We start from the raw sequence: 18,115 nt of genomic DNA on the forward strand, positions 1-18,115 counted from the left end.
ACACAGAGATAGAGAGACAGAGGAGGGGAGGAAGAAGAGAGGGAGAGGGGAAAGAGAGACAGAGACACAGAGACAGAGACAGAGACACAGACACAGAGAGAGAGGAAGAGGAAGGGGAGGAGGAGGGAGGGACGGAAGGAAGGAGGGAGGGAGGGAGAGAGAGAGTTGGTGATCAGAACACTGAGAAACTAAGGTGAAGCTTCAAGTATTAGACTAGGAAGAAAAGGCTGTCATCAAACAGTACACAAACAAGCAACTCAGCCATCTCTAACCACCTTAGAGATAGGCTGGGAACCAAGAAAGTGCCTTGTACATGACTCATTTGGGGGGGGGGGGGCTACCCACTAATCAATAACTAGGGCTTCTGTGTAACAGTGTTGCAGATTTATTGTCAGTGAGTGTGTGAATTGGATCATTGATTCTGGGACCAGATAAGCAGTAACAGTGTAACAGTGGTAACCTAATCTAATTACCCCGAGTAGCAACAAAGACCTTAGCCGCCCTTGGTGGAAGCCTGCCAGTTAGTGACAAGTGAAAAGAAATTTATTCAACGCAGCAGAACTTCAGAGCACCCCAGTCCCCTGGGAGATTAGCTCTGGGGAGAGGATGCTGATGGAGACATGGGAGGGGGCGGGGAAGATGGAGGGAACTTCATGAAATTGTAGAGGAAGGCTTGAAATGATAAAACTACAAATGATTGTATAAAACTAAATGGTATTAGAAATGGTAGGGGTGTGTGTGTTCTTGAAAGACAACTTGGTTTGAAATTGTAGAGTTAAATAAGGAAGGAAGAAGGAAAGAAAGAAAGAAAGAAAGAAAGAAAGAAAGAAAGAAAGAAAGAAAGAAAGAAAGAAAGAAAGAAAGAAAGAAAGAAAGAAAGAAACTACGTGTGAACCTGTAGACCCACCTAAAATATGTTGCTAATGCTTTTTTTTTTCTTTTTTTTTCTTTTTGTTCAGGAAAGAAAAAGCAAGGGCAGCCTGGCAGCCTGGAAATAGCTGCATCTAATCAGCCCCCATCCCCAGCAATCAACTGAAGTCCAGGAAATTCCATATGTACCCAAAAGAATAGACATCCTGGAGCATTCTGCCACAGTCAAGATTAACGGAAACAGACCCCCGGCTGCTCTCTGAACAAAGAACCAAAGGCAAAAAGATCACAGCAGTTCCCTGACTCCTTGCTGGGAAGGTGATGGTCACAGGGGCAAGGGGACCCAGTGGGACTGGGACCCCTTGGCTGCCCTGGCTCTTTTGATGATCCTTTGTTCTAAGACCATCTTCAACAGCATTCCAGAGGAACCTACTTCTCCAAGAAAAATAATGACAAAGTAGCCAAGGCTTAAGCACTCTTTGACTACATCTCTGAGACCCTTAAACTTATGTCTTCACACCCCTGGGGCTTATGCTGAGGCCCCTGTGGATCTGAAGAAAGCCTTCCCTCTGCAGCTCCAGTCCATAAGACTCACAGGATCTCATCTTTTCCTATAGAACCAAGCGACACCCACCAGCAGCACATTACTGGACAGCTTGGGAGGAGTCAGGTTCACTTTATTAAAATGAAGACCTTGTTGTTGCCAAAAACCAAACCAAAACAAAACAAAACAAACTTCACATAGTGGAAATATTAGCCCCGTGTGGATGACAAAAGATTAGAATTGAGAATAAAAAAGAAAGTACCAAATTCAAGGGAAAATGTGCCAAAACAGGATAAAGCAGTTCCCATGGGAAATACAAGTGACTCTCAACATATTAAAGGACTATCCAGTTCATTAGTTACTGGAAAATGCGAGTTTAAATTAAGACACTGTTTCACATCTACCAGTGAACAAAAATAATAATGAAACTAATAATGAAGACAGGCAGTAAGTGTGAAGAGGGGCAGACCAGGAGGCTCTAATGGGCTGCAGCTGGACTGGAGGCTCCCGGAGTAACTTTAGGAAACAACCTATCACTAGAGCACAGGGAAAGTAATATTTCTATGAAACTGCTCTGGAGAGACTGTGGCAGGTATCCACTAGGAAGCAGCATTCTTCCTAACAGACTAACAGACACTAATAGACTAACAGACACACAGGCCACACTAGGGGAGATTGCTAGGGCACAGCTCCTGGGTAGCCAGCTGTCTTTAAAAGCAAAGTTATGATACCACCTACATGCATGACAAAAACCCAGGACTGAGAACAAGGAAGGATTCCCAAATCCACCGAAAAGGTGCCAAACTTTGACAGTAGAAGGAAGGATGGGAGCTAAATAAGAGGGCACAACCAACTTGAATAGTATGATTATTGAGACCATTTAGTTAATTGGCAATGTTAAATGATAGTAAATAGTAATTATAGGTACTTATGAAATATAATTTCAGTACATATACCCACTGTGTCATGGTCAAATCATGGAAACTATATCTGTCGCCACAAATATTTACAAATTCTTTGCAGGAAGAACATGTGAATTTATTTTTCCAGGTAGTTTGAAATATATGTAAGCTAGTGGTTCACTGGATAAAGATGCTCACTACTGAGGCTCACTACTGAATCCATGACCTGGATTCTATCCACTATGGCCAACCAATTACTGGAAGGAAAAGAGGCAGGCGGGGTGGACTTGTTTAGGTGTCATAGGTTGAGCAGAGAGAGAAGGGCACAGGAGAGAGAGGAAGCAGCCATGAGGGGAGATAGACCATGAGCACATGGCCAGGAGAAACAGCAAATATCCGGGCTACACTGCTGGGGAAGTAGCCAGTCCAGCAGTTAGAGAAGTAGATTAGGGGTTCCCCCCCGAAACTTTCTAAACCAAATAAAATAACCATAGTATGAGTCCCATTCATTTGTATGCTGGACGGGGATAAGCTTAAATTGGCTCAACTGCACCAGACCTGTGTGCTGAGGATATATGCACAGGCGCACATTGATCGTTTGTTCAGGGACGCGTCTCATGTCTGCTCTTGAGAAATATGGAACTTGTTCCGTGGGAGACCCTGTCTCAAGGCAATATGGCCTAGGATTATAAAGGAAGACATCTGACATCCTGCCAGGCCCCATATTTACGCTCACGGGCACACATGCCTGAGTGCTCACATGCGTGTACCATGTACGTATACATCCCACACCAGCACCCACACAGCACTCACACTGAAGGATGTGGGTGTCAGCTTGGATTTAGTAAGTACTTGCAACTGTGTAGTAAGTACTTGATATCGTTTCTTTTTCCTCCTCACACACTTGCATCCTTTAATCTCTGGATCTCTAGCTAAAGTTTAAATGGTTTTGTTTCTTTATTCAGTCTGACAATCTTTAACTTTTTACAAGCATGTGAACATCCGTTATCTATTTTAGTTACTGACATATTTGAGTGGGTGTTGCTGCTTTGGAATAGGGAAGAGAGAGATGATTGTTGACCCCCATGGATGGAGAGACAGGCAGGACACTGGCCGCAAAGTGAAGATGGAGAAAGCTTTCTTCTGGAAACTCACTTTCTTTGGCTGACCATTTCTTCTTCTTCTTCTTCTTCTTCTTCTTCTCCTCCTCCTCCTCCTCCTCCTCCTTTTCCTCCTCCTCCTCCTTCTCCTCTCCTCCTCCTCCTTCTCCTCTTCTTCCTCCTCCTCCTCCTCCCCTTCCTCCTCCTCCTCCTCCCCTTCCTCCTCCTCCCCTCCTCTTCCTCCTCTTCTTCCTCCTCCTCCTCCCCTTCCTCCTCCTCCCCTCCTCTTCCTCCTCCTCTTCCTCCTCCTCTTCCTCCTTCTCCCCTCCTCCTCCTCTTCTTCCTCCTCCTCCCCTCCTTCTCCTTCTTCTCCTCTTCCCCCTCCTCCTCCTTCTCTTCCTCCTCCTCCTCCTCCTCCTCCTCCTCCTCCTCCTCCTCCTCCTCCTCCTCCTCCTCCTTTTTCCTGGTTGCTGTATGTGTTGGGAGAAGGACTCAGAATGACCAGCTTTAAATGGATAGTTTCCAAGTTACCAGCAGCAAAAGTTGTTACAGTCTAGGGTCAACTCACGTCCTAGATGGAGCTGCTCAGACAGGATTTGGTTATCCAGCCTGGGATATTCTCCAGGACCGGAGCCTCACAAGGGATAATGCTGATATGATGTAGTTGTTTATAATTGCACTCTCCTCTCAGGTCCTTATATCAGGAGCTCAAATCCAATTTCATCAGACCTGATCTCACTGCAGGCTGACAAAAGATCCATGCTGAGCCTTGCAAAATTAAGCCATAAGCTTTTCTTCCAGCAAAGGTTCAAATCTTTGCCCAGATGTCAGAGTTAATCCGTTCACCTCAGGCCCTCTTAACTCACAGAGAAGTAGATTTGTCTCACTGCCTTTTTAGTGGAGTGGAGTTTCCCTCCACTCAGCAACTTCCCTCACTCAGGCGATTATACTTAATTGGGTTTCTCTTTGTCTGAACCAAAATGATAGACAGACCATTTGACAAATGAAGTGACTGTATTTATTCTATTCGTACAGATGAAAATGTAGACCGTAGAGACCTCCAGGGACCCAGGATCCACTGGGAATCCTTATCCCATTCTAGTTGTTTGTTCTGAAAACAAAACTGTCATCAATGACCCTGGCAAGCAGAACCCCGAGCTTTAAAGATGTTGTAGCCGTTACATGATATTACAGCCAAGCCGCCTGTGCCCAGTGGTGTTAATTGGGGTCAGCTTCCAACATGTTTTCTAGGTCTGTGGTTGTTTTCACTACAACCTGAGTCTGTCAAAGGCTGCACGCTTATCTGGAGTCCAATCAAATCCCTCCACTTTTAGATAAATCAGAGTAAGTCACCACTGTGACTAGGCATGAAACTTGACGTTAGAGCTTTCTTAGTTTTACTCTCATAGTGTTCTCTATATTCTATACACATCTGGTATACACATATTCCTGTGGGGGGTGGGGGGTTGGGTGTGTCTGTCTGTCTGTCTGTCTGTGTGTATCTTGAAAGTATAACTGGCTAAGACAGGAAGACTATCTGAAATCCTCACTACCCTCTTTTAACTGTGTGACCTTCGGCAACTTACTCAAACTCCATTTCTTCATCTTTTAAGCTGCGACATCTCAATGGTTTGTAGAGAAGACTAGATGAAACAAGGCTTGTAATGATGATACAGGACTCATAATCAGCAGTCTGTGGATGCTGTTAGTTCTGATCTCCGACCACCTTGTTAGTAAGTAAAACTCCTTTTCACCTCCAAGAATGGATTGCTGAGTTACTATTAAAAATGTGGACCAAAGATCTAGGTTCAAAACTGAACAGGGATCAAAAACTGCTAACTGAACTGGAGGTTGTCTATCCAACTTTCTACACTCTTCTGAGTAAGCCTTTGGAAGAGATGCTCCAATACTGCAGACCAGAGGGAAGGCTGAGGAGTAGATGACAGGAGTTGGGGCTGTGCAGTTGTTTTGTAGTTGGGTCTTCTTTGTTGCCCCAGATCGAAGTCAGAATTCTATATCATTGCTGGGTGTACTGGCTTGTTTTGTGTCAACTTGACACAAGCTAGAGTCATCAGAGAGGAAGGAGCCTTAGTTGAGACAATGCCTCCATGTGATAAATCTGTAAGGCATTTTCTCAATTAGTGATCAATGCAGAGGGCCCCGCCCACGGTGGATGGTGTCATCCTGGGTTGTTGGTGTTGGGTTCTATGGTTAAGCAGACTAGGCAAGTCTGGGGAGCATACCAGTAAGCATCTCTCCTCCATGGCCTCTGCATCAGCTCCTACCTCCAGCTTCATGTCTTGCTTGAGTTTCTGTCTTGACTTCCTTTAGTGATAGACTGTGATGTGGAAATGTAAGCCAAAATCCCCTCCAGAACTTGATTTTTTTTGGTCATGGAGTTTTATCACAGCAACAGAAACATTAGCTCTGACACTGGGTTTCTGCTGCCTGCATTACCCTGTTGCTATGCACTACATGATCCAGAGATCACTTTGTCCTATGTGCCAGAGAATATGTCCTAAAGAGCTATGCTGAATACAGTGGACCACAGAGGCATGCTGAAAGGAGTCTGTCAGTGGAGACCAGTTGTATCAATGTTGGCACGTGTGGACAATGAGCTACAGCATCAGTGGTCCATGAGACTATCCCCACAGGCTAGTGGACAAGATAAACAAGCATCCAGGTGAGAGTCCTGCAGAGCGTGAAGACCACAGGGATGTGAGTATAGGGATCTGGCTCTGGAGACACAGTTAATTCCTAGGAAGTCAGAGAGAGGGGCACCAGAACTAACAAAGGTGAGAATCAAAAATGTGCCCGTGTGTAGGCCAACCTGCCCCGGGTGCTTAGTAGATGAGTGTGTGAGGGCCTTGGGAAGAAAAAGTGTGCGTGGCCATTGAGGTTGGTGTGAAGATATGCCTTGCACAGTGCTGGGAAGTGAGACAAGGCTGAGGATATTTGAGGACCTGTGTGCTACCTGCTCTTGGCCCCTTGTGGGTGACACCCACTGAGGCTGTTATTTTCTGAGGATCCCGTGCTAACCTGCACAGGAATTTGAAGGGATGTTCTGCTCTGATTTTAGAGTAGTATAATTCATTGTGTGTCTCAAGGGAAGTTCTCCCCATTCTCCTTACTTTCAGTCAGGGAGATGTGTCTAGATTGTTGGCCCACAGGTAAGATACAGGGATTTCCCTTGGTGTTGTTTGCTGCTAGTCCACTTACCGAATCCAACCTCGGCTCTGCTCACTTTGCTTTCTGATCTCCAGTGTCTTTGGTGCTAAGGTGCCGCGGCTTTGGGTTCCGAGGCAAGGGCTTTCATTTCTGTGATATAAATCCTTGATGGACCCATACTGAAACATTATCTTCTATTACTTTCAAAGGTAGTGAAAAAAACTTGGAGTGATGGTACATGACCTTACTCCTAGGACTCAGGAGGCAGTAGCAGGTGGGTTTCTGTGAGTTCAAGGCCAGCCTGTCTATATAGCAAGTACCAGACAGCTAAGACTACTTACAGAGAGCTACCTGTTATAAATAAAGCAAAATGAAAGGACAATATAATACAATGTGTAAGAGCTTGGACTCTGGTCTAGTTTAAACACTAGGTCTGTGCTTACTAGTGAGTGGTGTAGGTTTAGCTCAGCCTGAGCTCAGCTGAACCCAATGTGTTCCCAACATTTCTCAGCCCTGCTTGTTGTGCGTAGGGCCACGGAGCTACTTCTGGCCAGTGGACCGAAAATGGAAGCGTCTTGTGCTGCTGTTAAGAGCTCATGTTGTTCCTCCCACGGTTCCCTGACGGCATCGGCAGATATGGAGAGCTTAAATCCTTGAGCTATCATGAGGTGATCTCTACATACCTAAGTCAAACTCTTCAGAGGAAAGAAATACACGTTTGTTAGGATATATCATTTCTAAGATTTTTCGAGGTGTGTCATGTGTAGGTGTGTGGCGCATATATGTGTTCATGTGAGTGGGTGCACATATGCATTTGGGTGCATGTATGTACATGCATATGGAATCCAGAAGCTCTTCAGTTTTTCTCCACCTTGGTGGTTTTTGATTTTTGTTTGTCTGGACAGGGCCTCTCAGTGAACCTGGAGCTTATCACTCTGACTAGGCTGTCTGGCCAATGGGTTTCAAGGATCTGCCTGCCTCCATGGTCCCCCAACCCCCAACTCTGGTATTATAGAGATGAACCTCCATATCCAGGGGGGGATATGAACTCTGGTCCTTGGGCTTGCCCTATAGCACTTCACAGACTGAGCCATCCCGCCAACCCTAGCACTTTTAATTTCTTTATTATAACATTCTGCATGCTGCTCCAACATAGGGTTGCTCTGAAAACTAATGAGGGTATTAAAATTATATTAAATTTCTTCTTATCATTATCATTATTATTATTATTATTATTAATTTTTAAGTAGTCCCTATTTGAAAAGTTTGGGGCCAGGACTGTTTTGTCTTTCTTTTGGAATACTTACACATACGTATAATGAGATATCTTGGGACTGTGACCCAATCTAAACACAAAACTAATTTACACTTCCTATACAACTTACAAATACAGCCTGAAATTAAATTTACAAAATATTTTTAATTATTTTGGGAAGTGGGACCTTGGGAGACGGTTCAGTGGATAAGGTGCTTGCCACTCAAGGATGAGGCCCCCAGTTTAGAGCTGGCACCCATGTGATAGGGGGGTGAGGTGGCTCATATCTGAAACCTGAGGACAGCAGATGCCCCTGTGGTCCCTGTCCAGCCAATCTGATGGAACTGGTGAGTTCTAGGTTCAGTGAAAGCCTTTTCTTAAGTAATGGAGCAATGCATAAAAATAAACACCCAGTGTCAACCTCTGGCTTCTACACAAGTGCACACATGTGCTGCACGTGCACCTGCACACACCCACACGAACACAGATACATGTATTCAACACAAAAGCATTCATTTGCACTCACACAACACTCACACATCCTCACACACATTTACATACACTCATGCTCACATTCTCATACACATTTACACAATGCACATACTCAAAGTTACTCTCTCTCTCTCTCTCTCTCTCTCTCTCTCACACACACACACACACACACACACACACACACACCATGTTGCTTGGGTTGGAGGTGGTGGTAATGATACTCAAATACATCTAGAAACTTGGGGCAGAGTTTGATAAGAAGCAGTTCCGTTCATCTCAACAGATTAAACGCAGCTTAAGTAGACCCCATGTCTCCGAGGTAGAGAGACAAACCAGGCTGTGTTCACACCTTCCTGCACAGTCCTGGAGTGACCAGCGTGGTGAGAGCCGCCTGCTGGAGCTGACCATCATCCATCTCTCCAGTGCAGAGCCTTTCTGCACAGATACTGTTCTGCAGTCTGTGGAGATGGCTGCAGATTCTCCAACATCTGTTTTATCGTTCAGTGTTATCACTTTCCTCTCATTCTTGGTCCGTATTCTTTCTTTCCTTCATTTTATTAACATACATTAATTGCTTTTAAAAAAAAGAGAGGGTTACATGTTTCATTGTGACATTTTTGTGGGACCCAGGGGTGGAGGAAAATCCTTCCTTGGCTGAATTGTGTCTGATATATCTTTACAGTATTTAATCTGAGCATTTGGATGCATAGATCTGAGCTTACGGAAGAGAAGCAGAGGAGGGCATGGAAAAGCACTGGCTTTGAAGATGAAATGGACAGGCTGCTGGTGGCCCTGGGGTATGTGAGAAGTGGCTGGGACCTGAGGTGTGGCAGCAGTGTGACTGCAAGCCAGCACTGTGCCCAGTGTGCCACCCTTTCTGTTCTCTGTGCTTCTAAAGGGGAGGGAGGGGGGATCCTGCCAGTCTCTGGGTAGGTAGGGGTCTCTGGAACCGCAAGGGTTCTTATGTCAATGAGTTTTACTAACACCCACATGCAGAATAATTACAATTCCTCCTCCAGGCTGGGCTATCATTTAACACAAAAGCCCTGCCACACTCACAGCTGGAGAGCCCTTGGCCCCTTTTTTGGATTTAAATGCTGGACATAGACTTACTGTCTGGGTCCATAGGTTTAATGACTTTGCTTTTCCGTGCCTGTTTGTTTTTTTACTAACCTCACTTAGTGTTGAGACTATTTCAAAGAGTCATCTTCCGGCATTCAAGGCTGCTTATTTTTATTCTTTCTTTTTAGTTGATTAACACTTTCAGATTTTTTTTTTTTTTTGCTTCAGTGTATTTTTCCCAGAGACATTTGTTTTCTTTTCCACAAAAGGACACCTCTCTGCTGCCTCTGGCAAGAGCTGTAGTACCTTTTATTGAGGTCCAAGAAACTAACCTCCATGTTAACGGGTGTTGATGTGAACTTTCTGTCAGGTACACATCTGATACGTCTTCTAATTAAATAAGTTCATCATTTGCGCTAAGGAAGTTCTTGAAAATTACTATTCAACAACAAAAGCACAGTCCCTCTGCCTCTGCGGTGGCCCCTGCAGTCTGCAGTTACTGCCTCAGGGCAGTCTATCTTGTCTGACACAACTTTCTTTTTCTGAGTATCACAATGGAGATCAGTTTCTGCCTTCTTCTGCCTGCTCCATCTACCCTACTTATCTTTTTTTTGAGGTGGGGGTGATGATCTCAAATCTCTGTTTCTCTGTGGCTGTGGTGACTCCACTCAGAGAGCAGGAACAGTGGGTCTGGAGCATTCCAGGGACCCCTTTTACATTTGTAAGTGGTTTGCGACTATAGTAAGATATAGAAATGCTGATGCAAGGTAGGGCTTTGCCCAGTCTTCTGGTCATAGCTCAGTTATAGCCAATGTAGGAAAAGCCATATTCTAAAGTACCCACGGTAAATTTCAGTGTGTCCTATTGTTTTCTACTGAGCATCTCCTAGGACAGATCGTGTGTGTGTGTGTGTGTGTGTGTGTGTGTGTCTGCGCGCGTGCCTGCCTGCCTGTCTGTCTGCCTGCCTGTCTGTCTACCTGCCTGCCTGCCTGCCTGTCTGTCTGCCTGCCTGTCTGTCTGCCTGCCTGTCTGTCTGTCTGTGGCTCCTTCCCTTTGTTCATATGGGACCAGCATGAGTTACTATTCTATATTTCCTAATCTTGGGCTCCAAAGACACTTAAGTGTCCATGGTCTCTCTTGACTAGACTTCCTGACTCATCAGGATAAGATATTGTCATAACCTTTGCCATTCATGTGTTAGCCAGCTTTACCTTGTTGTGACAAAGAACCTGAGAACATCAGCTGAAATGAGTAAGAATTTATTTTGCCTAGGGTTTCAGAGGTTTTGATCCATGTTAGCTAGCACCACTGTCTCTGGGCCTAGGATAAAATTCAGCATCTTGGAGCGAATACATGGTGCTACAAAGATTCTCACTTCAAAGAAATCAGGAAGAACATAGGAAGAAGGATGAGAGAGGAGAAGAGAAGGAAGAAAATAAGGAAATAAAAGAAGAGAGGAAGTGGAAGAGAGGGGAGAAAGAAGAGAGGAGAGAAACCCTCAGTGGGAAAAGGAGTCTTTCAAACATCACTTAATGAGCTCCACTCTTTCTGTGATCTTCCAAGCATCTCCAGGCCAAATTCTTTTGTTGGCACGTGTATGACCCCTTCCCTTTGTGATTGTTAGCCCAGAGCCAGACATTGTTATCCATGGAGATAAAGAAAAGGGACAAGGGTACAGGATGCACCCTTTAAGGAAACTACTTCTTCAAGGTAGGCTCCATTACTAAAGTTTCTACCACCCAATTCTCCATCAAGTCATGATTACGTAGATTTTATGGGTGGACTGGAGCAGGGGATATGGGGAATGGGAGCAGAAGGGTTAGATGGAAAGAGGGAGGGAAGATAAGATGGAAGGAAAGAATGAGGGAAGATATGTCTAGGACTAAGGACCGTTCAAAGGGTGGTATTGAAACTTAGCGCAATGGAAATTTCCTATAATATATGAAGGTGATCCTAATGAAGTCTCCACATAATGAGGGAGATGGAATACCTACTAGCCATCTCTTGTCTGACTTTCATCCAGTTGAATTGTTTACCAAAAGAGTCTCATAGAAATACCTAAACAACCCAGGCTTTTGCCAAGACAGTAGGCTGATCTCCACAAACAGCTAGCAATGCCCACACAACTCTTCAAACATGCAGAGGTTGAGTAAGTGCCTGTACAGAACCTTCACTTCCATGTTCTAGTGCCTATGACACTGAAAGGTACTCTGCAGACTAACAAGAGAAAACTAAAGACCAACCCATCCACCAACCCTTTAATCTATAATCTGCTGTGCCTGCAAACTATGTTAAGGCAATGCTGGCAGAAACCTTGTGGGAGTAATGAAGTCTCCCACAATGTCTGTTTTGACTTAAAGCCCACTCATGAGAAAAATCCCATACCTGACACTGCTTGGGTGACCAAGAACCAGAGAATAGATAGCCCAGAGACCTAGGATAAAACCAAGTCATACTGGTTTTTTTAAAGTAAGAATAACATTACTCCTAATGATATTTTGCTTATAGATTTATGCCTTAATCAGCCACCATCAAAGAAGCTTCCTCCTGATGCAGATGGAAACAAAGACAGAGACCCATAATAAAGCATTATGCAGAGAAAGGAGGCGTTGGAACACAGCTCTAAATGAAATATTTCCATCACATCCTTTCCCTAAGGGATCAGGGCATCCCATGGAAGAGGAGGCAGAAGGAGAGGGAGAGACAGAAGGGATGGAGGACACCAGGAAAATAAAGCCCTCCAAAACACCTGAGCAAAGTTCGTATGAACTTACAGAGACTGAAGCAGCAATCATAGAGTGTACATGGGTCTACACCAGCTGCTCTGAATATATTCTAGCTTCCAGTTTAGTCTTTTTACGGAACTCCTGAATGTGTGAAGGAGCAGGTCTCTGATTCTTGTACCTTCTCTTGGGTTGTTCTATTTTTCTGTTGGTTTGTCATGTCCAACTTCAATAGTGTCTATTTTATCTTATTATCTAGTTATGCTTTGTTGTTGTCTGCTAAAGTCTGTTCTTTTCTTTTTTTTTAAACATAACAATTTTGTTGATTATTTGGGAACTGCACGTCTTGCGCCTTGATCATACTACTTCCCAGGTCTTCCAGGTCTGCCCCTGACCCTTGTAACCTGCCCCCCCCCCACTAGAAGAAGGAGGAGGAAGAGGAAGAGGAGGAGGAGGAGATAAAGAAGGAGAGAGTGAAAGAGAAGGAGAAAAGTGAAAGAAGGAGCAAAAAGAGGAGAAAAAAGGTCTAATTTGTGTTGCCCATATACTCACTGGAGCTTGGGCAAACTCCCAGTGGCCAGACCTTTAAAGAAAACTGAGTCTTTCCCCATCTGCATCCCTACCAGAAGCCATCAATTGTGGAAAGCTACACTTCAACATCCTTATCACAGTTTTTAAGCATTCTCCTCTATGACTTTATGTTTCGGCTGTTACTTTTGGAGGTTGGGTAAGGGTTATCATGGAAACCTTCTATGTCCCTCTTTCTCAAGTAGGTCTGCAGTCATGGATACTGTAAAAGTATCTGCCTTTTCTTTCCTAATGAGAGACAGAAAGGGAGTGAATCTGGATGAGGGGAGAGGTGTGGAGGAACTGCAAGGAGCAGAGGAAGGGGGAATTGTCTTCAATTATATTACATGATACAAGAATATATATTTAATAAAAGGAGGCAAAACCAAACCAAACCAAAAGTCACGGTGCTGCAAGTGGATCAATCCATTCATGGGGTCAGAGGCACCCTGATCCAGTCACCTTACAAAGACTCCATTTCAGAACACTCTTACTTTGGGGACCGATCCTTTCTCACATGAACTTTTGGGAAACATTTAAAAGCCAAACTGTAATATTTCATTTCTTTGTCTCAAGAGTTCAATGTCTAGGATTTTCTATCCTAAAGTGGCCCAATAACCACTATAAACTTAATTATTTCATCTTAGCCCTCTTAGGGAAATAAGCTTAGATACTGGCATCTCTCTTGTAACTTCTACCATTCTGAAATACTCTAAAATTATCAACCGGCAGAAGATTATTTTACAGCTCTGTCAACAGCATCTTAATTTAATGGAATTTGGGGTTTTTTTTTTTAAAGAAAAAACATAATCACCACTTCTTTTTATCTCTAGTGTTGACCTTCTGTTTGCTGAGGTTACTTTAAGGATCATCTTTCAGAAGCAAAACAAGCCCCGTGTATAAACCACTTTAGTGCCTGTTTATCCAGAGCGTAGGATGAGCATACTACTAGGCGTGAAAAAACAATTAATTTCATGGGTATTAAGGTGTAGTTTCAGGCTTCATCTTCAGGGATCAAGGGTCTCGGGCCAATGTAGACTTAGAAGCTGTCGATGCCCAGGAAGGAGACTGAGCGAACACTGCCTAATTTGTTTTCTGAATAAATACTCAGAAGCATCCATCTTCCACTTCTCATCTTTACACACCTGATTAAATACTTAGGGAAGTAAGTTCAAAATCAAATTATCAACACAATGAGGAGCAGATGTGAGCACATCTCCCAAGAACAGCAAAGTGGAGCTAGGAGTGGACTAGGGAAGGGTGAGAACTGTCAGACCTCAGAAGGAAGCTGGGGAGACGGTTCTAGAACCTTTCCAGTTCTAGACTAGGACAGGTATGTTCAGGGTGGACCAAGAACTCAGTAATAGCCCTGGTGGGTGATCTAATGATTCAGTGAATACATACAGATGTTATGCGTAGCCTTGTCATTCATGATTGAGGGGCAGGATTTCAGTAAGTGGGCAGTCATGGGCTGTGCCTAAGGTCCTACATTCGGTATTACAACAAGAAACTAGTTCAAATGAACTCAAAACAATAAAAAAATGATTCCCAGGAGACTTAGAAAAATAGACTCCTAATGATACAACACATAGAGCATAAAGGAAGTTAATCATGCACAGTGGGCTGAGCATATCTACAGACTCAGTAACTTTCTTGTTAAGTTTGCTTGCTGTGAAGGTGTGCAGAGGCTTCCCTGATCATTATTACTTCAACAACATACAACAACAATGTTACTACCCAAGCAATAGCATAATGATTTCCATGACATTTACATCATTGGGTATTGCATCCAGGACCTGATTTAAGGCATGGGGGAGTGGGTATACAAATCCTACCCATTTTATATGAGGAGCCAAGAACCCAAGGATGTTGGTAATGCATCCAGAGGGAGAGGCTACAATCAGTTCTCCCAGGGACACTGGACAATGACTACGTATGTATAAAGTTAGGGTCTCATTTTTATCTTTCTGTCCCTCAGAGTGGAAGTGAGTTGAATCCGACAAAGGGTAGTTATATTCAGTTCAGTGTAACATTTGTTGTCATGTGTGTGACACATGTGTGACACATTTGCTGTGTATTTAGAATAAAGTCAATGGAACTGTTTGTAGCACCAAAAATTGCCTTTTGTAGATTTGATTTACCTGAACTTCCAATTGAGAAACTATCAAAAATGATAGACTTACTACTTCATAAAATTAAAGTAAATAAAGAGCATGCAGCTCTAGGCCTCACCCCACAAGAGTGGAGTAGACAGAATTGGAGGGTACTGAGGGGCCCCCAGGTGGATCCCCATCCTGATCGCTTCCCATCTTTGCATATTTGATCCTCATAAAACCCTGTAAGCTGTGAACTGTTGTCCCCACTTTACAGAGGAAGACACTGGGACACAGGGCGACATCATACGACCAGCTGTGGCAAGACCCAGATCTGAGCAATACAAGGGGGGGTGCTATAGTACCGAGAAGTAAAATGGAATAATGCCAAAAACAAGGGACCCCCAAATCCCAAGACAGGGAGCCCTTCATGCTACCTGGAGAACTCAGGGAAGAGTTTGAACAGGAGGTGCTGTGGAGGCTGAAAGACGGTGCTGGACTTTCAGGAGGTGAAGGAGAATGGTTCAATGGACCAAGAAGGATCCTGCCAGCCTCGTTAGACACAGATGACAGTGTCTCTTCCCTCTAGCCCTTCCTTTTCCAGGCTTTTGGAAAATCCTTACCGGATTGCTCTCACCTCACTAGCCATGCCCTCCAGGCAATTTACTTGATTAATTGATGGAACAGGATCTCATGACATAACTTGAACAACCTAAGTCAGATGAGCCCTGAGCCCTGAGCCCTGATCTTAGCCACATGGAAGCCATGATGCTGCTGAAGGAAGTATGGAGTAGTCAAATGACTGCGGGAAGCTGGCACGGTCTCTTTTTGATGACGATGTCCTGCACTTGGCTTGGCATCTTTCTGCATGGGCACCTAGTGAGAGTCTCTCAGATGCTTCCCTGGAGCGGTGTCTGAACAACCTCACTTGTATTCATATATGGCTTCCCATGGTCCTCTGCAGGAAGCTCATTAGATGGAGTTTTCTCCAGGAACAGCTATGATGGCAGATGACCTGGGGTGACAGGGAAGAGGATCTTCAGATTGAAGGAGACGCCATTGGCCCTTCACACCTCCTTCTTATCCCTAGAAACATGCCTCTCAGTGATTTGAACATGCTGAGGGCAGCTTACCTAACCAAGAGGAAGCAGGTAAGCTAGCTTGCATAACCATGATCCTACCTACATTCCCTTACTACAGAGATCTCTTCAAGTATCACAAAGCCACCATCACACCCAGAAGCTTCACCTTTCATCTTACATCTAATAGCACTTGCTTGGGGTGGTTTTGGGCTTGTTGAGGCTGGAAGGGGCAGAAGTCTTCAACTCCCCCTAGAGGCCAGGTGCACAGAAGGCAAGAGGCTATGTGCCTTCAAGAGGTTAAAATGGGGACTCCATCCCATCCACAAATGTACAGTCCTTGATGGAGGGAGATTCCAGGCGGGCCAGGTTTCACTGAGAACTCCCCTTTCCGACTTGGCCCCCAACAGCTGACTCCATACGGCACAAGAGTGACCTCAGGGGCTGTTTCCCATTATCAGCATCCTCTGCGAAATCCCATGATAGATGACGGGCTGTTTCCTCACTTCTGTTTTCGAGGGCACTGCAAAAGGACATCATAGTCTGCAGGCACGTTGGGTCAAAACTCCCCCTGCCCCTGGTCTCCATCTTGCCACAGGGAAGGTCCTCCCCAGTGTGCTACTGATCACAGCCGTGGCAGAGATCCAGGAAAGGCTGGGAAGAGAGGAAGGATGGGCAGTGGAATTAAAGGAGATGGAAAAGTTAAAAGAGGGAGGACTTTTATTTTTGCTGTGTGCCCCTCTGCTAACCATTATCGCAAGCTTCCTGAATGGAAAGGAGTCAGGAAACCACAGTGGGACTAATAAAAGTGGACTGGGCAGCAGCTGGGGAAAGCACCCTGTGTTATTAATATGTCCCTATTGAGCAGGGCTGTGCTGGAGCCCTCATCATATCAACCTCTGACCTGTCCCCGTCTCCCAGTGTCCACACTGTTCTGTCTTGGACCAAGTGTCTGTGATTTGGCCTGGATCTTCTGCAGTGAATGGAGATAAAGCGAGAAGCTAAGAGACACTTCTTGGAGTTCAGTTTCTTGAGGCAAGGTGTGCTTTCTTATGTGCTTGGCTCTTTTGACTGTACCTTGCTGGTCTGACTGCTCCATTGATAAGCCTCGGCTAACGTGGGCAGCCACATTCCTTTCTGAGTCCAAGTCAGAGAGTAACTACCAAGGTCTGAGTGTTCTAAATAAAAACTCACATGGCAGCATTATCTATCCTGTAGGAATCTTTTCTTCCTAGTGGGGACTTTGCTCTTTGCTCTTGATAATTCTTTCCCCATTAATTTTAGCTTCTTTTTCTGTTCATTTATTCATCAAATGGATTTGTAAGGTGCTGGGTTTTATTGAGCACTTAGTGTGCACTGAGTAAAACATTATGTTCTAGAAGTAGAGGGGTCCCTCCAGGTTGAAGATGGGTGTTATAGTACAATGGGAAATGTCTCTCATAGGTTCACGTGTTTAAAAACTTAGCCTCTGGATATTGATTCTATCATAGCAAGATATGGAACCCTTGGGACCCAAGGCTTGGCTCCTGTGAGCAGGTCACCAGGGGTAAGCCTTCAAAGGTTACCCACTTCTCTGCTATTGGTCTATTAAGATGGAGAAGCCCCTACACATGCTTCCAAATGCTGTAGACTCTCCACGCCTTCCTTGCCATGACTGATTGAGACTTCCTGAAATGGTGAGCCAAAATAAATGGTTTCTCCTTTCAGGTGACAGCAATGAAAAAAGTGACTGACATAGGGTAGGAGGAAATGTGAGAGGTGCGTTGTCATGGGCCGAGTGAAGAGAACGGCAGAAGGAACACACTTGACCACCGGACAAAGCTAAGCCCTGGAGGAAAGGCACACGCCCAGTCTGCAGTAGCAAAGAGGAAGAGTCAGAAAGAGAGAGAGCCTGTGGAGAAGTGGAGGCCAGCCAGGAGGCATTAGTGACACTTTACCAAGGACAAGGGCAAGTTCTGAGGGATTTCAGCAGAGCTTCCTACAGGCTCTGGACAATGGGGGTTCACTTGGAAGCTTGGGGAGATGCCAGTCCTTCTGCCTTGATGATAGGAGAACACAGAAGTCTTCGGGGGTGTCAGTCTTCACCTTGGCTAGGATCCACTTCAAAAGTGGCTCTGAACAGAAAGTTATTAAGAAAACTCCCCAGCCAAGGTGATGGAGAAGGGCATTAGGGATCAGGCACAGCCGGGAAGGAAGAATTCGGCTGGAAGGTTCTGTGATCCTCCGCCAAAATTCCACGAGTGCTTCAGGAGTCACCGAT

This window comes from Apodemus sylvaticus, chromosome 11, assembly GCF_947179515.1.
Source record: "Apodemus sylvaticus chromosome 11, mApoSyl1.1, whole genome shotgun sequence".
In the NCBI taxonomy this organism is placed as follows: domain Eukaryota; kingdom Metazoa; phylum Chordata; class Mammalia; order Rodentia; family Muridae; genus Apodemus; species Apodemus sylvaticus.